General features: G+C 36.5%; 1 long non-coding RNA gene across 1 annotated transcript; it reads right to left on the minus strand.

The window, feature by feature from the left end:
- Window positions 1-1,877: 1,877 nt before the first annotated feature.
- LOC114463807 (uncharacterized) lies at window positions 1,878-4,213 on the minus strand. The gene is made up of 7 exons (XR_003674124.1): window positions 4,156-4,213; window positions 3,874-4,021; window positions 3,663-3,770; window positions 3,460-3,554; window positions 2,435-2,802; window positions 2,264-2,345; window positions 1,878-2,177 (listed from the first exon to the last, which is right to left on the minus strand). It is a non-coding gene; the product is annotated as an uncharacterized LOC114463807 (long non-coding RNA).
- Window positions 4,214-25,089: the final 20,876 nt, after the last annotated feature.

The following is a 25,089-nucleotide window of genomic DNA, read 5'->3' on the forward strand; positions in this document are numbered from 1 at the left end:
ATATTTATTACTCATATTAATTGATCAATTTTCTATTTTATTAATATTAAACATTTTATTTTCCATCCATTTTCGCACCCAGTTTCTCTTTTTCAGGATTATTATTATTATTATTATTATTATTATTATTATTATTATTATTATTATTATTATTATTATTATCATTATTATTATTATTATTATTATTATTATTATTATTATTATTATATTTGTGTCGTTTAAATTCAGCTCTGCCTAATCATGGGTAGAAAGAACATTTAACGATCAGGCACTGACGTTGGATGAAAATTACTTGCTCTTCTCACGTATGGGACAGGAGAAGGAAAACCTGCTAAAACAAGCAGCTGTCTTTTATCTCTAAACCAGGGATGAGTGGAGAGGTTCATGTCTGATTTATTATAAGATTATATAGGATATATATGATTATTAGATATATACATTTATTTATTTTTTTACATTTTAACAGGATTTTTAGGGGCTGAAAAAAAATACATCATGTATGATCGTACCTTTATTTGTGAATAAAAACTAGGCATGTCCCGATACAACTTTTTCACTTCCGATACGATACCGATAATGTAGCCTTGAGTATTGGTCGATACGATAATGATCCAATGCGATATCAGCACGAATCATACATACTTTTATGACTTATTTTGTAGTGTGGAATGTTAGAAAAGACTTGATCAAGTAATGTTACTCAAACAGAGAACAATAGTCAGCAACAGTAGGTATGAGAAAAACTGACCCATTTATTATTAACTAATTGGTTACATACATTTTAACCATCAACATAATATCTACTGTATTCTACAATTGAATAAATAAATATAATATATATCAGAGATTTTAGATGCAGTCTGATAAAATCCGATATTCATTTTCTGGCTGATATCGGACCAATATCCGATATCAATATCAGATCGGGACATCCCTAATAAAAACCATGTGCCTATCTCGTTTATATCAGTGTACTGTTACAGACTTGTCGGTGCAACACTCCTGCTCTCTGTGTGGCAGAACAGCATGCAACAATGTGAACCTGTTCACTCTTTAATTAATAATAATCAGGTAAACGTTATTTTTTATGATTATATTTGGCCATATCAATAAAATTATGTATACAATTCCAGAATGGCCAATCTGATGGAAGCCCATTTCTGCAAGTTAAAAAAAAAGAAGCTAGGAATAGTAAAATAATGATTAAAAAAATTCTGAAGTCATAATTTTCAGATTCTATCTCATAATTAGGACTTAGAATGATACCTATTTATTACTACCTCATATTTATGACCCATTTTATTTCTGATTAAAACAAGGATTTACATCTTTAAGATGACTATACATTATGGTGTAAATAATACACTTCCTGGATAACAGTGGATATTATTCAGATATAAATGTGGTTATTATAGATTCATAGAACAATGGACCATCATTTTGCTGACTTTATGGATGGGTCCCAAAAATCTCTCCCCTGTTTCCCCCCTTATTGTTGACCTTGTCTCCACATGACTGTTCTTTAATGTTCATGTCTGTGTTCAACCATCTTCAGGTACAGTGGGGGTCGATCCTCGGTCTCTGGGACCTTTATTTTGGGGGTCTCTGGCTGAAAAGGTTGAGAACCACTGCATTTAGAGAGATCAGTGTTTCCTGAGCAGATCATCGTCTTCGGACTGAGGATGTAATTAAACTGAACACGTGTCAATGTTTAACAAACTGTTCCTCTCTAACCAACTGATTGATGTCAACTTCACTGAGAGTTTTTGAGGCTCCAAAATATTAAATATAGTGTGTAATTGCTGATGTCCGCTGTACAGGAGGAGATTGTTAGATCATGAATAAATAAAGAAAACTGCACACAATAGAAACCCTCTTCATCAGTTTTAATGAAATACAAAACACAAGGCAGATACAAAAAGCAATGTAACTTAATTGGACTTTTACAAAAGCATTTGCATCCTTTTGACAACAGACAGACTTTTATACTGGTTTTTAAAACAACAAGAACTCAAAGGCTTCAAGGAAAAAAAAAGATCAGGCCATGATCAGAAAATGCCACTGGGGAGCTCCCTGTTAAACATCCCCTCAAAGACGAGCTCCCTGTTCATCAGGTCCTCCTCTACGTTCTCCAGCGCCCACTGGTGGTCGGTGAGTTCAAGTGCCTCCCACTCAGCCTGAAATACAATGGAGGAAGATCATTTTATTAGAAAACTACTGCAGACATTCCAGGAGCCAAATGTAGAGACAGGAGCGAGCATACTTTGAAAGCTTTATTTGTATCTGCAGGCATGGCCATGGCAGCACCACTCATCTGCTCCTGCATGATCCTAGATGGTCTGCCCCTGTGGACATTTCATTAGAAAGTTCATTTGAAAGCAATTAAAAAAAGAAAAAAACAAACTCTTAAAGGCCGACTGAAAACATCAATCACATCAATCACGTTGCCCTTATTGTTGCTGCTGCTGATGCTGTTGTTGTTGCTGAGGTTGCTGTTGTTGTTGATGTTGCTGTTGTTGTTGCTGCTGACCTTGCTGCTGTCGTTGTCGTTGCTGTCCTCGGTGCTAGTAAAACATTTAACAAAAGCTGAGTCATCATGAACTAAGTGATTGATTACACAAAATGATTATTATTATTGATTACACTAATTCTGAAATAAAACAATAAGTAAAATAAAGTAAAGACACTTAATTTCTGCTGATGTTGGTGTTGACGTTGCCCTTGTTGTTGTTGTTGTTGCTGATGTTGTAGTTGCTGTTGATGTTGCTTCTGATGTTGTCGTTGTCATTGTTGTCCTTGGTGCTAGTAAAATATAGAGAACAGCTGATGAGTTTTCTGATTCTACTGCAGGCTTGTTTCTAGGTGAGTCTCTATGATAGAATACAACATAAACTAAGGGTTAAAGACCATCTTAAATGGCTGATATATGCAATTCAAACAATCTATGGAGAGCACAGACACTATTTGTAGTTAAATTGATGCAAATCTTGATACTCTTAGACAGACATTAAAACACACATCTGAGATTAAACTTGTTCTCAGAGAGTGTGTCTGTGTCTGCACATCACTTTAAGGTGCACCTCATTTTTGTTGTAGACTATTGATTCATTATCACAGATAATTATTTTAACTCTTTTTAGTTCAGGGGCAAAATTAGGACCAGTTTGGTCTTTATTGGGCCAGTATAAAGTACGGTGGTACCGACAATATCCAAACAATAGGTGACTGATATTATTCTTCTCTTTAAATTAGTTTGACACGTGTCTTAGACTAAGAGAAATAAACACACAGTTGAGATTAAACCTGTGGTCAGAGAGTGTGTCTGTGTCTGCACATCACTTTAGATACACATTATTCTTGTTTTATAGTAACTGATTACCTGATTTTACATTTGTGCTGAAACAAATGTAAAATCAAATGATGATGAAATGAAGTGATGTTTTGAGTAATGAGACTTACCGTTAGTTGTTAGCGATGTTTATTATACAGTCCCATCAGCAGGAGGGTGGAGGCAGAGGTGGAGCTTTAGCGTTGGACTTTTTACTCTTTTTCCCCTAAAAACAGACACATGCAACTTCTAGTCGGCTGATAAAACACTTCCACAGTCATGGCGTCATCACCTCTAAGGTTGATGTGTAAACATTTCTGCAGAGTAGACTTACGTAGTTCACTTTGTTGCTCCAGCCGGGATTATTCAGAGCATGAATTTTAGCTTTGGCTTCGGCTTCTGCTTTAAAGACGTCTCTTTGTTCTGCTGGCAATGACTTCCACTGTGGATGAACAATAACAAAGTGTCTCACACACACACACACACACACTGAAGACAAAAATGTGAAGATCACAGATCATTCATTAAGGAACAAACAAACGTACGCGTTCAGAAAGAACTTTGTTTACTACGGCACTGTTCTTAATGCCGAGCTCTTCCTGTACCGTCTTCCTCTGGCTTTTGAGGAAAAGCATAAACGCGTTGGGAGGTTTCTTGATATACGTCCTCTTATCCTCCTCATGCTTTCTTTTCCTGAAAAACAAAATGCAAACAGTGAGCAGGGCAGGGAAACAGTAGCTGAGAGTAGTAGAGAGAGAGAGCAGGGAGACACTCTGATCTAGAGTTACTCAGAAAAAAGACAATTAAAACAACTCAAGGACACTCACTTTGGAACTGGGACGGGTTCCACGGCCTCTGATGGCATGTTAGCCACTACACCATCCCAATCTCTACAAAGATAAAAACATAAACACGCTGGATGAGAAATCATGTCACAAACATGTGGACCAACATCTGTGATGGATCAAGTCTGTTTGTTTGTTTGTTTTTCTTACTGTTCTCCATAAAGGTGAAAAAAATTGTTTCCTTCAGGCATGAGGAATGGAACACTGTCAGACTGGAGACACAAAAACATAAATATTAGACACTCTGTCATGGTATCAACCATCCACCAACAAACTAAACACCAGGGTTGGTGGCAATTATAATTATAACCTGTATGGTAATTGATAATTAATTACATTTATGGTGTAGTTATAATTGTAATTGCATTTTTTAAAATATGTCACTGTCGTATCTGTAATTAAATTGTAATTTAGCTCAGATAATTGACTTCGCAACTGTAATTGCCATGATAATCCTATAAAAATTGTCATTCATAATTTAACGCAAACCTGGGGAACCGTGTTACAGTTCTATGTACAGTTAAACACATATGTATAGTTAACAATTATTAAAATATATAAAATAATCAAGCTTTCACATATTTTACCATTGAAAAAAATATGAAAACAGATATTTTCATTGATGGATGAACAAATGCATGCTGGGATGTTGCCCAGATTGGCTCCATGTGTTTGGGTGATGTCTTACTTGGAGTCCAGTTGGTGGTGGAGCAGGATATTGACAAAGAGGAGGAGGAGGAGAAGGAGGAGGAGATGACACCATATGGAAAGAAGCCCAGAGCACCACATCTGCGATCTCTGGAAAGAGCTCCACCACATCATCAACCTCAGGAAGGAGACTGTTCAACTCCTCCTCCTGGACCAAGCTATAGAAGTTGTCCAAAAGATCCATCAGGATGGTCTTTGGTCTCCTGTGACACAAAGTAAAGAGAATAAAGAAGCTGCTGAGGCTCATGCATGGGAACCAACATTTAACACAGACCTGAAACTAAACTCACACAGCAGACAAATACAGTATAAGCAGCCATGTGACTGGATATCACCTTTATTTGTATTGTCTTATCTGGATATTAAAGTTTAATTCTTGCATTATAACAAAAAATAAATAAAATAAAAACATTTTACAGGACAGGCCTCTGCACTGTTTAGTTAGTTTATAACACTGACTCTTAGAATGGAAAGATGTGTTTACCTATAATATCCAGCATAAAATGTCTGAAAACGGCTAGAAAGAAGTAAAACACATTTAATCTAATCCTTCTCCATCATTTAATAATCACATATTATAATCCTGCTTCCTAAGACTATATGTATATATGACAACAGTATTTATACTATATATACATACACATCTGTGTATATATAAATACTGCGTACATGCACACAGATATATATATTAGAGATTAGAAAAACTCTATTAATCCCCAATGGGAAATTTATTTACATACACAATCTGAATGTTAAATCTAAATGTCATGGGTGAAACTAAATATTTAGCTAATATGCAAATTCCCCTGAAGTACCACAATAAAATCTCATTTAGATTTAATATTTAACTTTATATGTTGATTTTTTTTCTTTGATTGAAATGTTTTATTTTTTGATTGAATAATAAATACACAAATATACTACCCATAACATGGCCCAAATACGAAAAATAGATGACTTCAATAAAAATAAAAAATTCAACTAAAAAAGTGTTCAAATGCAATTACTTGGGTCTCAGACATTTTTTGCATTTAAACACTGTTTTTTTAATTGAAATATTTATTTTTGATTAAACTTTTTTTTTTTTTTTATTGAAAAGGGCTTTAAGTTTTTTCTTTTTATTTTAATGAAAAGTTGTTTTTTTTAAATTCTTATTATTAAATAATAAAGACACAAATCTACGTTCATACACAATAAAAAAAAAAATCACATACGTTTTTTTAAACATGGTTTGTTGCTAAACGTTACTGTTTTATTTTAGCATGCGCCCCACATCCTCCACCACCGAGAGTGGTCGACTGTCCACTACAAGCATTTATCCAGTGACTTTGTTCATTAGTCAGTAATGGACGTATTCATTTAGGCTCTGAACCCTGTCATGTTGTCGAGTGTGGATTGGAGACACGGCAACCTCGGAGGGTGTAGCTAGCACTGTCCGAGTGTCCATGCTAGCTATATGCTACATGTTTAGCATTGAGGTGCTAGCAGCCATAAAACGTCTATGCTAGCAGCTAGCTGTATGCTACATGTTTAGCACTGAGGTGCTAACGGGAGCTGAAAAGCAAAGTAAACTATTTCTTGCACAATGTGCAAACAACTGTGCTTTTGTTTTCCCTCCAGTGTTTTAATTAAAACAAAAATTAACGCAAACGTCTCATCTGGGTCTCCCTGTGTGTGCATCAGTATTATGGGTATATCGGGAACTTGTGCAATAACTAAGGTTCCGGGCTGCTTGGAGTGCAAAAAAAAAAAAAAAAAACTTACTTTGTTTCTTGAGAACAAGGTAGTAATCTGAGAATGTCTGGATGATGATGTTCAGAAAATGTCGCTGGTGATTTTTGAGAGTGTTTTCCTTGTTGTAGACGGAGAAAAATATCCGCCACAAATGATTCTGACTTGGAGACTGTTGGAAAACGGTTTGTTTTCTTTCTAACCGCTTATATAGGGTGAGAGACGTCACGGTTGCCATGGAAAACGTGTATTTAAAAAATGCGTTTTTTTTAAAGCAACTTATTTGTTTTTGTCTAAAGTGGATGAAGCAGTGGTTCCCAACCTTTATTGGGTTGTAACCCCATTTTGAAATCATACATTGCTGATGCCTATTACCACTACTACTACTACTACTACTACTACTACTACTACTACTACTACTACTACTACTACTATTATATGGGGTGCCAAGTGTAAAAATTTAGTGTAAAAGTTGTAGCTAACACATTTTCATTATTTATCTCACTTTTCTCATATTTAGCACATTTTCCTACATTTAACACAACATTTAACCACATATATAGAGGTAAAAAATAAAGCATTAAATCTAAATATTTAAACCTAAATCTAAACGTTATATGTTATATCTAAATGTTAAATCTAAGTCTAAATATTTAATCTAAATCTAAATGTTATTTATCATATCTAAATGCTAAATCTTACATCTAAATGTTAAATCTAAATATTAAATCTAATTCTAAATGTTTAAATCAAATGTCATATATCATATCTAAATGCTTAATCTAAATGTTAAATCTAAATCTAAATGTTAAATCTAAATCTATATCTAAATGTTGAACTTAAATGTTTTGCACATATGGTAATTGACCCTGCCCCTTGTAACCTCAACCAATACACAAGCAGAGACACACAGAGCCGTTCCCACCCACCTCTTCACCGATGCTTGCCTGGGTGATATGTATGGCCGGTTCTCTCCCGGTGGCGGAGATCGAGAGCGCAGTCATGGCAGGTGTCTGAGCTGCACTTCACAGTAAACTCCCAACACAACAGTGCAACACAGTTATTAATATGTATTTTGTCAGTGTTTGTTAATTTGATGTGACATCATCATATTTGCACTAATTTTTAGGGTAAGTTTTTCCATTTTTATGCCTTACCCTTATCTCTGATTTTGGGTGTTAAGGTCTTGTGATAGGACATCCATCTGTCATATAACAAAAATAATTAAGTTCCAATTCTATAAGATTTGGTCTTTTCCTTTTTCAGTTCATATGTGAGATGTTTACTGTATAGGGAACGTACCAAGATTTATTACCAAAAATAAAGGGTTGAAAGTAACAAGTAACTTTTACTTTGAGTACTATTTAATAGCGCTACTTTATGCATGATTTAGTTTTACTTGAGCACAATTTCAGTCAATTAACAGTACTTCTACTTGAGTAGAATATATCAGTACCCTTTACACCTCTGGCTATACTGAAGGCAGACAGAAGTGACAAAAGTACTAATCTTCAGTACTCAAGTAAAAGTATAGACACATGAATAAAAAATGACTCTGGTAAATGTAGAAGTATTGAAGTTGCTCCCTTACTTTAGTAAAGGTTAAAAAGTACATGCTACGAAATGTACTTTAGTGAAAAAAAAAAAAATGAAAAAAAAGGCAAAAGTAAAACAAATGTCCCTTCAATAATAAGATAGGGTTTTTAAACCAGCAAATTCCATGTGTTTTGATTTTTTTAAGAACTTGTAGCAAACTGGTTCATGGAAACATGTTAAACCTGTTACCTTTGAACACCTGGAGAATGTAACACTCATTATAGGTAAAATGTGTAAATAAAATGTTTTAAGAAAAAAAATGCTTCAAGTTTTACATTTTTTAAAATCTTGAAAATGTTAACTATGAAACCTGCTTTACAGAAAAAAGCTCAAACTACCAACATTGTGCGTCTTTTTACATCGTGACGTCATCTTCAAAGGTCTTAAAAGTAAATGTAAAGAGTAGAAAGTACAGATATTAAATAAATACTCAAGTAAAGTACAGATACCAGAAAAAACTACATTAGTACAGTAACAAAGTAATGAAGTATTTGTCCTTCATAGACTTCATTACTTGTCACCTCTGCATACAAGTACAAGTAAGTCATACATACCAGTAAAAGGAGCTCCATTAAATAGTACTCAAAGTAGTATGTAACAATTCACTCAACTCCCGATACGATTCGATTCACGATACTGGGTTCACGATACAATTCTGAAATACTGTACTATTTTCCTTTTATATTTAATTGTCAAAAGAATCCCATGATAAACTATTCAAAACAATGCAATTTAACTAAAAATAAATCTTGAATGAAATAAATAAAGGAATAATACAAAGAAGCCTATTAATTTAAATTCTGGTTCTATAGTAAACAATGCAAAACTACATAATAGTCAATTTTCTTTTTAAAAGTGCAACTGAAAATGTATTTTGTGCCTTAACAATTGGACTAAAAAAAAAACAAAAAAACAGTCTGCACTGTATTTAGGTCAGATAATTGTTTGGACCAGCAGAGGGCGCTGGTAACCCAGTGATCGGTTGGCATGCAGATATCCTTGCAGTGAAGAAGATAAGCTATGCTAGCAGACAGAGCTAATAGAAAAACGTGACTTTTACAGATATTCACGTAATATTACAGATATTCTTTCGGTGTTAAAGGGGTAAAGAATCATTTATGAACATGTTTAAGAGTAGATGGCGGCCAGAAAGAGAGTAGTAGCAGATTAATTTAATCCTCAGGCTCTAAGTATAGCTACATTTATTAACTCTGAAACTGAGAAAATAACCAGCATTCAATGCTGTTTTAGCGCAGTGCATACGTTTAAATCTGATTGGTTGGCTATGATGTGATGCATTTGATTGTTGTCTGGTCATTTAATATTTTCTAGTTTCACAATGTCTGTGGATCATTTTAAAACAAAAAACAATAATTTACTCAGCAATGGTTAGGTGTAGAAATATAAAGAATTACTTTACGTCTTTTAAAACACACTTAAGTACAAGTGAAACTACTGATTTAGAAATATACTCAAAAAAGTATAAGTACCCATAAAAGCCACTCAATTTCAGTAACGTGAGTACTTGTAATCTATGACTTTCACCTCTGGGTAAATTGAGGCTAAGTCGGACGGACCAGATTTAGCACAAAAAAGCGTTGAAATGGGTGTTTGGCGGACTACGCACACCTAACCAAGAGGCAGAGAACATGTAAAAGATGTGTTTAGCTCTTCTTCAGTCCATGGAAACGGTGTGTGAAGATGAGCTCATCACAAGATCTTAAAAAGAAAGAAAAAACAACTCTCCATCCTTTAATATTGTTTCCAACAGTTGCATTTCATAAACAAATAAAGAGCAGCTAATGCAAATGTGCGCTTATAAAGTCTCCCTTTGTTTAGTGTTTACCATTTCTGCATCACCACCATGCCTCTTTATCACTAAATCCCCCATCGTGGATTTGTCTTATCAGAGCTGAGTTTAGCGTTAATGTTGCTGCTATTATTCCATCTCCTCCATGTGTACAAAAGCTTTTAAACACATGCAGATGCATTGCGTGTGTGTCTCTCAGGTGAATGAGATGCTGCTGCTGCCCCCCAGGCTCATATGGGCGTGGCTTTTGTTGCATTTGTTGACTGAAGCGTGGATGTTTTTTTTGTGTTGATACAAAACTCACTGATTCTCCTCAGCTGAGTCCACATTTGGTTTGTTTTTACTGATCCAGGTGCTGAGTGTGAATCCCTGATGGTGATTGGATGTGAAATGTAGAAACCTTATATGTGTCAAACTCAGAATAATATTTCAAGAATTTGAGCAAATTTATACCCATTTTCTGCAATTAAATTAAACTTGGTCTCAGAGAATCCTGGTGGCACAAGGTACCTCTCACAGAGGCCAGCCAGCGAGCCGGTCTTCCATCAGCCAAGTCCATCCTTCTTTGTCGCCAGCTGGCGGTTCCCCACGGGAACCGATTTTGAGTGTCCCACCTGCAGCAGGTGCTGCGCTTCGTGCATCGGGATCCACAGTCATCTCCGGAGCCATATCTGAAAAAATAAAAATAAAATTGTGCCACAATGACGCCTTTGTTGACACCAACGCACTACCAAGCAGTAGTAGAAGTAGTAGTACTATGGCACAAATAATATTAAACTTCCTGGATAACAGTGGATATTATTCAGATGAATAAATAAATGTGTTTATCACAGATTCATAGAACAATGGACCATCATTTTGCTGACTTTATGGATGGGCCCCGAAAAGCTCTCCCCTTTATTCCCCCTTACAGATGGCCCTGTCTCCACATGACTGTTCTTCAATGTTCATGTCTGTGTTCAACCATGTACAGCTACAGTGGGTGTCCCCGGTCTCTGAAACCTTTATTTTGGGGGTCGCGGGCTGAGTGGTTGAGAACCACTGGTCTAAAGGGCCGGATTTGGTCCCCGGAACTTGAGTTTGACACATGTTTACTAGTATGAGTTCTAGTCACTCACACATCTCTGTCCTCTCGTCATGTGAAATTAAGCTTCTTGCCTCCTCTCTGTCAGGGCCTCTATGTCCTCCGAAAGGGACCCCAACATGTGGAGACCCTGCAGTGCTGTGGGATGGCTACTGCTGTGTATCTTGTGTTGTTGTGTGTTTACACACAGACACACTTATCTGGGCTACTATCATCTGGTGGAGGGGGGGTGGGGGGCTTCAGTCCATCAGTTCTTTGTTTGGCCTCTGAGGAGGAACTATGATTCTTTCTATGGAGCTTCTCCTACTCCACCTCCGTCCCTGCGTTCCTGAGCTGTACACGAACGCACGCACGCACACACACACGCACACACAGTAGAAGGGTGAAGGGCTTTACCATAAATCTGTTGACCCTTTGTCTGAACGCTATGTCAGCTTTCATGCTGCGTTGAAACGGTGTGTGTGTGTGTGTGTGTGTGTGTGTGACAGAGACACAGACACAGCTGCTGTGTGTCCAAGCCACGCCTCCTCGGACCTTCTCCTCACACAGAGACCCATTGTCTTTTCACTGTTTCCAATATTCTGATGTCATGGAGCTGTTGATGCTGTAAAACTGGACCATGAGTTTTTCTGTCCAGAGGCACCAAACACCACCAAACTACAGTAAATCCCTCATTATTATGGGGTGCCGAATGCAAAATCTCGGTCACTGTTTCGCAGCCGACATATTTTGAACATTTAGCTCACTTTCATCACATTTAGTTAATTTTTCTTTCATTTGAGACAAATTCATTTAAAACCGCATGTTCTATATCAGTGGTAAAAATGTGTAAACATGAAAAATAAATCTAAATGTAAATGTTTAATCGAGAATCTAAATGTTAAATCTAAATCTAAATGTTAAATCAAAATCTGATCGACAGGCGCTGATCTGCACACTTTGCATAATTTCATTGACATTTAGCTTTACACTTGGCGACGAATTTAACATTTAGATTTAACATTTAGATTTAGATTAAACATTTAGATTTAGATTTAACTTTTAGATTTAACTTTTACATTTACATTTAACATTTAGAATTAGATATACATTTAATATTTAGATTGAGACATACATTTAACATGGTTAACATAGTGGTTAACATTTAAAATTAACATTTACATTTAGATTTACTTTTCATGTGTACACATTTTTTAACAATGATATAGAACATGCTGTTTTACAGGAAGTTCCTTCTCAAATTATAGAAAAATGTGAGAAAAATTAGCTAAATGTTCAAAATTCTTTTTTACATTTGGCACCCCATACATTACTGCACAAAACATGAGCTCATTCTTTGTCCCCTCCTCCTTTGACTTGTTCTGCTTTGAATCTGATTTGCTTCCTATTTGCATGGCAGTTGGTGTGTGTGTGTGTGTGTGTGTGTGTGTGTGTGTGTGTGTGTGTGTGTGTGTGTGTGTGTGTGTGTGTGTGTGTGTGTGTGTGTGTGTGTGTTTAACACAGCCAACCCTTTCTGCCTCACCTGTCAGAGCTCAACTAATATATTAAAGTTGTAAATATGTTTTAAAATCCTTTCAGCGATTTTGGAAAAGATCCATAAAATCATCAGCAGACGCTTTGAGAGGCGTGACAGGACTTGTCTGGAAAGCTGCTGTTTTTGAGGCTGAATATTAATGAAAGTCTGAGTTTGAGTTACACAAAAATTACTATTAACACATTAAACACAGAATGGCAAAATATATATACAAGAAATACACAAAATGACTCCAATAATTTACGAAAAAGGGAAATATGAATGAACAAAATTACTCTAAAAATGCACATAAAATGGCAGAAAAATACACAAAACCGTAGCAGATAAGCACAAAACAAAAACAAAATACATAAAAATTACAATAAACACACTAAACACTGAATGGCAAAAAAACATAAGTACAAAACACCAAAAATACACGAAATTACAACAATAACATATAAAAAAAGGAATAAAAAGGCACAAACTAAATCCAAAAATACATTTTAAATGGCAGAAAAATACACAAAACAAAAACAGAATACACAAAAATGACTGCTAACACACTAAACACAGAATGGCAAAAATAAATATACAAAAATACATAAAATGACTCCAATAACATACAGAAAGCAACAGCAACACACAAAATAACTCCATAAACATACAAAAAAAAGCAACAAAAACACACAAAATGAGAGGAAAATATTGAAAGTGACAACACATTCACTAAATGACAACAACAATAGACAAAAATAATTTCAAAAACATATAAAACCTTTGTTTTTTTTATCGAGAACAAATAATAAAACATTCTTCCTTATTGCTCAGATTGGTTATTATACTAAATGCTGACATGAATGTTGATATTATGTACTTCAGATGAGAAAATCACATGTTTGTGGCCCCCATTGTGATAAAAGTTGCCCATTGTACTGGTGGAAAAATGTTGCCTCAGCTGTTGTGGAGCAGTTTGACACGCTTGTGGTTGTCGACCACAAGAATGCATCTGAATGTGAATGAAACCTTTATGATCTTACAAGGCAGACACTGGCAACTGGTGGGCCTAGGGGCCACAGGTGGCTCTTAGGTTAATTTTGTGCAGCCCCCAATTTAAATGCACAAAATGGCACAAAAACACACACAAAATGCAAAAGCACACAAGACAATTACAAAAATACTAAAAAACCTGAAAAATGCACAACAAAAATACACAAAATGACAAGAAAAATACATTAAAAATGATTAATGACAGACTGAACACCAACCAAAGTAGACAAAATGACAGGAAAAAATACAAAACAACAACAAAAACAAAAATTGAGAGAAAGACTTACAAAATGACAACAAACGTAATCTAAATAACACCAAAAATACACAGAATAATTTCAAAAACAAACAAAATGTGTGAAATGACTTCAAGACAACTGAAACAGTTGGACACATCAAAGCCACAGTTAAAACATGTCAGGAGATCAAAGTAAATTTCCTGAAAAACAGTTGTCTGAATAAATGAAACCTTGACATATTATTCAAAAAGAAGACAATATGAACTTGCTGGAATTACTAAACGTAAGTCAAGGAAACATCAACGCGATCAGTAGATGCCTTTGTAGAAGACTGGCAGTTGACAGTCAAAACATGTCAGGAGATCAAAGTAAATTTCCTGACAAACAGTTGTCTGAATAAATGAAACCTTAACATATGATAAAGACATAGAGTTACGTGGGACATTAATATAGAGTCTTACAACATGACTACAGATGAGAATACACAAAAAAGGACTGTTCAGAACAACTCAAGAATGTTTGACCAGAGAGACATGTAAACCCATGTAAATTTGCGATGGTAAAACAGGGGACGGGACCCAGATGAGCAAACTGCTTCTCTCGTCTCCTTTTTCGGCATGTACAAAAAAAAAAAAAAAATGTAAAAAAAAAAAAAGTGAATGTAACCATGTCGGAAATAAACTGAATAAATAAATAAATAAAAAAAACATTCTTGAGCTTGAACAAGCAAAAACACATTTTCTTTCATCTGTTGTGTTGTAATGGTGCTAAAATACATTTGTAAGTCTTTCTGGAGGCCAATAAGATAAAAAAAAAAAAAAAAGAAAGAGAAAGGCGCCTTGTTAGAGGATGTTGTTTATCATTGGCCGTAAATTCAGACAGAAGGGGTCAAAACTCTTCAGAGTTAATGCTTTTCTTTTAGCCTGCCCTGATAGCTGAGGTATGTAAAGAGGACCCATTTAAAGGGCCATTGTGAACACTGACAGGTAAGGTAAATGATATCCATGATGTCTTTATTAGGGCATTTGTGAGTGGGATGGATGTGACACGCTGTCCACTGAAGATGTTACAGTGTCCTCACTGCGCATGTGACTGGAAGAAGAACAGAGATGAAAAGTGCTGTGTATACATGGGAAAGCACCACCTTCCTGATTGTGAGTGTTTGGATGAGAAACTTTGCCTTTTCTACAGCTTGAGTCCAGTGCAGGAGAGCCATTTGATGGGAAACACTCCTCTCATCACCCACTTCTTAACCCTCAGACCCCCCCCCCCCCTTTCCTTTCCTCTTCTCTGCTATAGCCTGGTAGATTTATGTCAATAAGATGTTGACTTCTGGAGGGAAAGCTTTAACATTTGTACAACGGCTTTTTTGAGTATGCCAAAAGCATTTTTATAAGGATCTATGCTGAAAAATTTCAAGATGGATATTTTGGATATTTTGTCATAACTTTGGTTCTCTTTGACATAGAAACATGGTCTCAGTGGTAAACGGTTCTCTGGGTTGAAGGCATAGGTGAGGTTTGAGATTCTTGCCAGGGGGAGCAAAAGAAAAAATAGAATTAAATACTGTATATAGACTGTCTCAAGATTTGTGCCAATCACAATGTCACATATACAATAATGCAAAAATGATTAGTAACGTAAGTGATAATGTTGACTGCAAAAATGTGCATCGACGCATCATTTAATGCTGTAAATTCATAATAAAATCATGCCAGTGGCCGCTTTCTGCTTCATTTTTGTTGCAGTACCATACATGAACTGCTGGGTGCAGTGTTGCTTGACCATTTACATTGTGAAGAAGAATTGCGCAACAGAAGAACACCAAAAAATAACTTGCATTTTCAAAAGAACAACAAATGAAATCATATATTTTGTACAATCACTGTGTTTTGATGCACTTAAAATATTTGTGTATTATGTACATTATATTATGAATTGTATTTTTTAGAATGAATTTGGGAAAACTTTTGACCATTGGGAGGAGGAAGGGACCCCCCCCCGCCAACTCCGCCTATGATCAGAGAATGCAATAATATATGTTAAAATAACGTAAATTGTGCTCGGAGCAAGATCCAAGAAATCCACAGATATTGGAATCTCTCGCAAAGAACTTCACAAAATTCCTTTAAATTACACAAAAATCTACAACTTTTTAAAGTGAATTGAACTGATATTGAAAACTAGGGCACAATGTTAAAGTTGTTCTTTTTTACCACTTAAAATCTACAGCCCACTTGAGGTCAAACTGGTCCATATTTGGCCCCTGAACTAAAATGAATTTGAAGCAAAGTTATTATAAAATATCTATATTGGCCATACAGATGGTAGCCATCTTGAGTGGGAACCAGTTTGCCAGCTTGGATGCCATTAAGAATTGATTCAGCATGCTCAAAACCCCCCGTGTTCCATAACTCCGGTTCTGTTGTACGTAGAAACATGATCTTTGTAGCAAAATGCTACATTGTTGTATGATAAGATTGAAATTCGCAATACAGATGGCGGCCATCTTGGATCTTGGTCCGAGCACAATTTAGGATATTTCATGATATATTATTGCATTCTTTGACCCTGGAAACCATTTACCACTGAGATCTTGCTTCTATGTCAAATAGAACCAAAGTTATGACAAAATTTCCAAATTGGCAATACGGATGGTGGCCATCTTGGATTTCTTGATTTTGAGTGGGAACCATTGGTTTGCCATCTTGGATCCCATTAAATTAGGATTCAGCAAACTCAAAAACAAAAGCCATGTACAAATGTCATACTTTTATCCGGAAGTGAATATCTTAGTCTAATGTTTCTACATAACTGCTGGGCTAATATCATCATCACCAAGATTGTTATCAAACTCATTCTGCTCTCATTGGCACAGAGAGGAGGGTCAGCCTCCCACATGGCTCTGGTGAGAGATTTCTAACAAGCAGCAGCACAAGAGAGGATAAAAGAGAAGACAAGAGGCCCAATAAAGTCCATCTAAATATAGAGGCAGCCAGGGCCTTTCCCCTTGTCCTTATAAAGAGCGGCTCGCTGGATTCAAGTGGATCCTCCTCACTGTACTCATCTCATCACTCCCTCCAGGATCGCTGGTGCATGGAAACACTCAGTCACACACACACACACACACACACTGAGTTAAGCAGAGAAAAAGAAAAGGACCAGGGTTCAGGCTTTTTTACTCGCACAGGACACTAAATCCTGAACAAGGGAAATACTAAAATAGGAAGCGGCCTAAAAGGAAACCTCCAAAAAGAGATGATGGGAGATAGAAGAGGAGAGAGAGACGGAGCGTTCCTGGCCTGAGAGTTTAGGAGATTAGAAAGGATGATACAGATGAACCTCTGTACCAAAATAGCTCACTGGATGACTTGGGCGTTTTCATTTTTAGAGCCACACAATGTCCTTAATATGTCCAAAAATGCACTCACTCAAAGTCTCTGAGGAACACCTTTTATAGGAGACAGTTTTCATGCTTATTTTCTTCATTTGAACAGTTCATAATTCATACTTTATTTGTGTTTATTGATGGATTCAACACTTAGTTGGTGGATGTTTGTGATGCTGGGTCATTCTGTGTCATTTCACGAGTGGTCCACGCACTTTAGTGTTAGTGAAAAAATAAATTATTATAAGACAAAGAGGCAAGCTATAATGGCCTCATCTAAAGGAATATCCCAGAGTGGTGAAATAACCCAAAGTTGGGATCCAAAATAATAATGAAGAAGTTGCATGATTAAAAATGTTTTTTTTATCTTAAGAGAGTAATCTTTATACTATAAAAAAAAAAAAACAGAGGTCAGATTTTACCTTACATTACCACATGCCATTATGGGCCAATGAAAATAGTAAAAAAAAGTATTTTTTTCCATATAGAAGAGCTTGTCACCCAATAACCACTGCATATATGTGACTAATCATTAGTGGTATGAACAGTATATGTTTATATCTCAAAGCTGATCAAATTACAGGGAGCTGAAGTATATGCTAAGTTGTTTACTGAAGGCCCAAACATGTTCCAGACCCAAACGTCGACTCATTTTTTTCCAATTTTGAGGGGCTGGCATGTCCACCAGATGTAAAGCAGATACTGTATGTGTGTATGAATGTGGTGAAGGATATGCACTGATGATGCAAAAGATAGAACTAGATGAGGCAGATGACTTACAGTATGTTGGTGAATAGGGGTGTGCATTGCCATGAATCTGACAATATGATATAATTCACAATTGGCCTGTCACGATACAATATATTTCCATACGAAGCAATACAATATACATCACAATATCAATAATTACAAATTTCATCTTTTTAAGTACAAAATCACATGAAATACAATTTATTTCATTTTTTTAAACTTGCGAGAACAAGTAAATGGTAACTAACTGTAATTCATGTACTAATATCAAAAACCAGTGGAATGTTTATCAAACTGTCAAATTACATTTTTCAAAAAAGTTTAACTTTTGCTTCTTCAACAGATTCTGATTCTGTTAAGTTCTTAAATCCTTTGAACCACATACTGTACATCTATAAAAGTGTCCAGTATGTTTTATGAAAATAAAGTGCAATCAACGTCCAAGCTAAATGAAAATTCAAACGCTCTTCTATCATGGCCAACACTTAAACACTTCCAGGGGTTAAAGAACAGTAGATAGGAGGGACTATTCGGACACAGCCCTAGTGACCGGGCGATTATGTGCTATGCATATGTTAGCGCAATAAAATGTTTCTTTAAAAAAAAATAATAATAATAATAATTAAAAAATCTATTTGGACATTTGGACATCAATATATAAGGTAATCATGCAGTGAAATATTGTGATATATCGTTGAATCATTTTTTTCTTACAACCTAATAGTGGATGCTTCTGCCATGATGTGTCACCAGGTAAAATCACAACCAGTTAAACTAATTTTATCAGATTTTATTGCAGTCATAATAATCTGAATATTCAGCAATATCACTGAAAATCTGAGGCTCTACATTGCATTCAAACATTATTCACTAAATCTGCCATAAAACCTTACTGCGTTTCAATCTGTCTGCTCTATGGACATTTATCGTATGACATTTCTTTACCAGCTACTGTTACCATGTGTCTGAAATGATCCTAGCAGAACACAAGCAGTGAACATAGCACACGGACAGGCGTGGATCTGTATTAGCTACGGGTCGGGAGCAGTTGACAGTACTGACACAGATAAGAAGTTCGCTGCATTTTCACAGCTGTTCTCATTTACTTTAAGTGACAGCCGAGGTTCAAATGTCAGCATCCACTCGTCTACTTGTACACCTGTTGGTCTCTGCCTCCTGTGGTGTGTGCGGCCACACACTAAGATGACCCAAGACGCACAACAAGAAATAAAAAAGCTACAGAATAACAGGACAATGTTACACTCAGTAAAAATGAGGTTGTTTGTTACATAAGAGATCTAACTCAAGACCTCCAGACATGGAGGCAGAGGAGCAGCATCTCTGTGCATGGGTGTGTGTGTGTTTGTGCGTGTGTGTGTGTGTGTGTGTGTGGGTGGGGGGGGTAAGAGCCGAGGAAAATAGTGTGAGCACAGCTTCGTGTGTAAGTGTGTGTGTCGGTTTGTGGTCATGAGGGCCTCCCTCACTGAAAGAGGAAACTCAGCTGTCAGTTTTTGTCAGTCGCTGGGCCTCTCTCTCTCTCTCTCTCTCTCTCTCTATTACTGCAGCTCCTGTTGGGGTTAACCCCCCCCTTACTACACCCCTTCCTCCCTCCCACTGCCCTCCAGCAGCCATGCTGGGTTTGAGGTTGAGGTGGAGGCTATTTTTTTTTTTTTGCATGCTCGTTTGTACAAGCATGTGTGCTCGAGATAAGAAAATATGGCTCCAAATCAGCAAACACCTCCCCATCCCCACTACCCCCTCTGGGCCGAACGTATCAAGATCACACACTTATAAATAAACTTGTCAGACACACGTTGGGCTGAGGCTAAACCCGTTAGTGCACCTTAGGGTAAAGTTGGAGATCACTCTTTGCACCCTTTCCTTTGTCTCCTTGTGTTGCCTCACTCCATGCAGGAGGTCAGCCATGCTACGTTAGCTACGTTAGCTACTCACATGGAGAAGGAAACAGTACAAACACACACTCTGTAAAGCTTATTTAACGTTGGGGTATAATATCTGTGTGTGAGTGGACTACCAAAGGTGTAAATAGAATTGATATGTTCTACTCAAGCAGAAGCACTGTTATTTGATTGAAATTGTACTTAGGTACAAGTACAAGTAAGTTGAACATAAACTACTCAGTACAAGTAAAAAGTAGTTAAAGTAAAGTAAAGTAGTAAAATAGTACTAGTTACTTTCACCCCCGCTGTTTACTTTTTTCAATAAATCTTGCCACAGTTCCCTTGTATACAGTAAACATCTCATGTATAAACTTAAAAAGGAAGAGACCAAATCTTGCACAATTGGAACGTAATTTATTTTCCACAAAGGCATCTGTATAAAATAAAAGGTTTGTCAAAATGTTGTACAATTATTTTTTTTTAAATAAAATAACACCAATGAACTCAAATAAATATGAAAAATAAAATTGTCAGGCTCTAAGTATAGCTACATTTATGAATTCTGAAACAGTGAAAATAACCGGCGCGTGTTTTGGAACCACATTACGTTTAATCTGGTTGGTCGGCTATGATGTGATGCATTTGATTGTTGTCTGAACATTTCATTTTTTTTGTAGTTTCACAATGTCCGTTGATCATTTTAAAACAAAAATAATAATAATTTACTCAGTATCTGTTGGGTGTAGAAATGTAACAAATTACTTTACCTCTTTTAAAACGTACTTAAGTACAATGACTTATTTAGAAATATACTTTAAAAAGTACAAGTACCCATATAAGCAACTCAATTACAGTAATGTTAGTACTTGTAATCCATTACTTTCACCTCTGATTGTAGGCTAAGGGTTCATCTTGATTTGTTTTGGATTCAGATTCTCTTTCCAACGTTCTAAACTCACTGGAAAACCCCATCAGTTACAAGAGCTGCTCATTTAAGACGCAGTTTTTTTTAAACTGTATCTGTATTTCTTCCAAGAGTGGTTCTCATCCACTCCTGATGCCAGCGTACCTCCCAAAAAATTTGCCAAAGTGGCATGTCTGGTGTTTTCACCAATTGATTTATTGTTTTTTCATAGAAACACAAGAATACAGCTGAAATGTAAATGACAAAGTGACATCATACCACAGGAAACACCATAAACAAACCAGAACAAAAAGAAGTAAGAACAAGAGCACTCAGAGAGCACAAAACCAGTTTAGATCAACTCACCAAACTTAATTTAAATCCGTTCAGAACTTTTTCAAATATCCTTGCTCAAAAACTTCTTCTGGATACTGTATCTACAGTACCTTCCAGATCATCTCCAAAATTGATTATTGGCAAAATTCCAACAATTCATATCTCGGTTTGAATCTGACCAATCTTTATGAAATATTACTCAGTTATGTTGGGTTGGTTTTTCAATGACCCCACCAAGTTTTATCCAGATTGGACCTAGATTGAGCATTTCATCACAATTTTTCCAAAAAAATGGGGCGCCCATACATTTGGACCTATTGTATGATTATTAATGGGGATAGACATTCCTTCCAAGCCTTTAAAGTGTGAATGATTATGGTACCATGATCAGGATCACTGATCTAGATAACTACCAATATCTGACAAAGAGGAGATTTGAATTCAGATCGGGCCAAATGAAGCTCACTATCCAAGGCAGTGAACCGTGGGGAACTGGTCTAAATGTACCCCATAGCATTGTTTTAAGGAACTTATCTTCAGTTCCGCTTCACACACGGAGATGATGTTATAGAGCTGGAGACCATTCAACAGCCATGGCTCAAGAGAACTTAGGCACATATTCCTAGCCCTGTATTTGACAGAGATAAAGCTAATCAGTCTGCCTGTGGCTGATAAGTAAATGCAAGCCTCCATCCTTCCTCTCACACCGTGAGAATCTAACGAGCGTCGGTCCTGCATAAGGTCATCTCTGGCTTTTCTTATCAACAGCAGTCAGTGTGGACGTGCCAGAATGAGCAGGAGGTGTGAGATCAGCAGCTGATAGGTTCCAAACCTTTTAGCCCACTACTCCCAAAATAAAGGTGCTCGAGACCCCCACTGTACCTGAAGAGTGGCCAAAAACTGACAGAAACAGTTGTAAAATGGGTTCAAAGTGTCAATATTGGAACAATTAGTAGAAACAATTAGTTTAAACTTGCTAATCATGGGCATGACAAATTGTGAGGGTAATTAAATTGGCAAACTAAAATATATAGTATAAATTTTCATTGCTATGCGGATGACACACAGCTCTATTTGTCAATGAAATCAAATGAAACTCACCAGTTATTAAAACTCCAGGAGAGAGCATATTTCTCCAGTGTTGGCTTCCCTTCATTGGCTTCCTGTAAAATCTAGAATAGAGTTTAAAATCCTCCTGTTAGCATACAAAGCTCTGCATGATCAAGGTCCTGTGTATCCTAGAGACCTGTTAGTGCCCTATCGTTCGGGCAGATCACTCCACTCTAAGTTTGCTGGTCTTCTGAAAGTTCCTAAAGTGTCTAGAAGTAGAACAGGAGGATGAGCTTTCAGCTATCAGGCTCCTCACCTTTGGAACCAGCTTCTAGTCTCAGTATGGGAGGCTGCTACCCTCTGCACCTTTGAGGCTAAACTCAAAACCTACTTATATGCTGAACTGTATACCGTGTAATAGCATTAACTGAACCACTAGAGTGGACATGGAATCGTCCGTAAACGGTCGTATTCCTTGGAGTCGTTGTTAGATTTCATATAAATGGAAAGAGATTCAAATTCTGATGTCGCTGGTTATGATTTACAGTCTGCATAAACAGGACTGATTCATAACATTACCTAACCACTAGAGCGGACATGGGCTCGTCTGTGAACGGTCGCATCTACAGACTTTGGAGTTGCTGTTAGCTGACCAATTAACGGAAGGAGATTTGTCACTTTTATAATAAGTATAGACTAGGCCACTGGGAGTGAGGTCCAAGGCCAAGACAGGCTGACTTGATAATAATGTATCATGTTTTTCTGCAGTCAGTGCCTTCTCCTCGTCCTTCTCTGCTCTGTTGCAGGTGTCGTGAAGCTGATGATGGCAGTTCCTGATCTGTGGTTCACAGCTCAACTAGTCTGGTTCACTCTGATGTTCTATCTCTCTATCCTGTTCTGTTGGTCCCTCAGTCCACTAACCCAACCAGTCCACGCAGATGGCTGCCACCCCTGAACCTGGTTCTAACGGAGATTTCGTCCTGTTAAAAGGAAGTTTTTTCTTCCCACAGTCGCTAAATGCTTGCTCATGCGGATTTTGTTGGGTTTTTTCCTTATTATTATGAATTTTATATTTTCCTAGCGCTATGAGATGATCTTTTGTTGTAATCTGCGCTATATAAATAAAGATTGATTGATTGAAAGTAGAAATGTGCAGAAAAAGCATTGAAATTTGATGGAGAAGTGGCAGAAATGGGAGTAATGTAGCAAAAATGCATTAAAGGAGAAAAACTATGGCAAGAAAAAGTGATGAAAATAGGTTAAAATATGGCAAGTTTGGTCTAGTTGCAGGTAAAAGGGTAAAAATTAGCAAAAATTGGCTCAAATTGTTAAAAGAAATATTCTTAGTTTCTTGAAAGCATCTGGCGCAACCCCAAATAGGTTCCCGACAACAAGGTTGAGAATCAGAATCAGAATTCCTGCTCTTCACGACAAACTGAATGAGTTATGAATATATATTGTCTACTATATAGTATAAGTATGATTAGGATGATGAGCATTCCCAAGATGCATTTGGAACCTACAACGACAAAAACCTGAAGCACACCGAGGCTAAACATCTCGGTTGATTCTCCACCTTTGAAAGTTCTGAAAGCATTTTAAGTGAGAAAGTGACCAAGTAGAATAGATTTAATGCTGACATTTCGAATATTTTTCGGAGACCCGCCATTGTGCTACTGACAAAACTTCCTGGTAACCAAACTTATCTTTCATAAACTTCCTCAACTTCTGAAGCTTTACCTTGTTTCTGCTCTTCATTCATTTTAACAGCAAATTGTGATTGTGTGCAAATTAGTTTTAGTCATAGTCTTGTGACTAAAAAGCAACTTATTTTCAGTCAAAATGTCGTCATCAGGACTATTTTAGTTATAGTCTAGCTTTAGCCAACTAAATGACTTTAACATCTTAGTCAACTAACTGTTACAGATATAGTCGACTAAAATATAAAGCATTTTCCTTTTTTCAAAGATTCAATTCCCATTGATCAACCTGATATTGGATGGTCGTATTGGTTGTATATACACACAGACAGATTTGATGTGATCAATGCGTAAAATCACATGTTCACATGAGTTCTGTTTTGATTTAATCCCAAGTGACGAAATTATAGCTAAATAGATTTTGACATTTCCCAATGAAAAGTTCAGAAGAAACTAAAGTGAAAAGGTTTCTGTCACATTTGGATCCAATCCCTCATTTCTTGGTGGAAAATTAATTTCTTTTAGAACAACAAATTTGTTAAGGGAAAATATTTCCTCATGAAATGTTCAACTGTGACAAATGTCACTTACAAACCAACCAGAATGAAAAACAGATTCTTGGAATGTAATCCAACTGTAGGTTGGAGACGATCATAATAAAAATGCACTTAGTTTATGTAATCCTACAGTCTTGGGACATGCCTGTGCTGCACTCACTCGTGTTTTCATTCCGCCTGGAACAAATGAAGGTGTTTATGAAGACATCAGCAGAATAGTGGTTCAAATTTCAGCTTTTCCTCGTTTCACTGGCTGAACCGGCTGAATTCTTTAGTGCTGAAGTGAATAAGCAGCTCTTTAGAGGCTGTTGGCAATTGTTCAATGTTGACTTATGAGCTCTATTTCCGTGTTGCTTGGGAATTTTTTGGTTTTACTCTTATATGTGTATTGTATGTCTTGTTTAGAGTCACTCAGTAAACCAGGGATGTCAAACTAATTTTAGTTTAAGGGGCACATACAAAATAGTTTGACCTCAAGTGGGCAGGACCAGAAAAATTCATGTTTTTGAGAAGGAAAAATGCACAAATTCAAACAAAATCCTGAATGTTAAGAAAATGTTGATAATTACTTGACTTTGTAACAAATTTTCTCAAAATTT

The sequence above is a fragment of the Gouania willdenowi genome, chromosome 5 (assembly GCF_900634775.1).
Source record: "Gouania willdenowi chromosome 5, fGouWil2.1, whole genome shotgun sequence".
Taxonomy (NCBI): Eukaryota; Metazoa; Chordata; class Actinopteri; order Blenniiformes; family Gobiesocidae; genus Gouania; species Gouania willdenowi.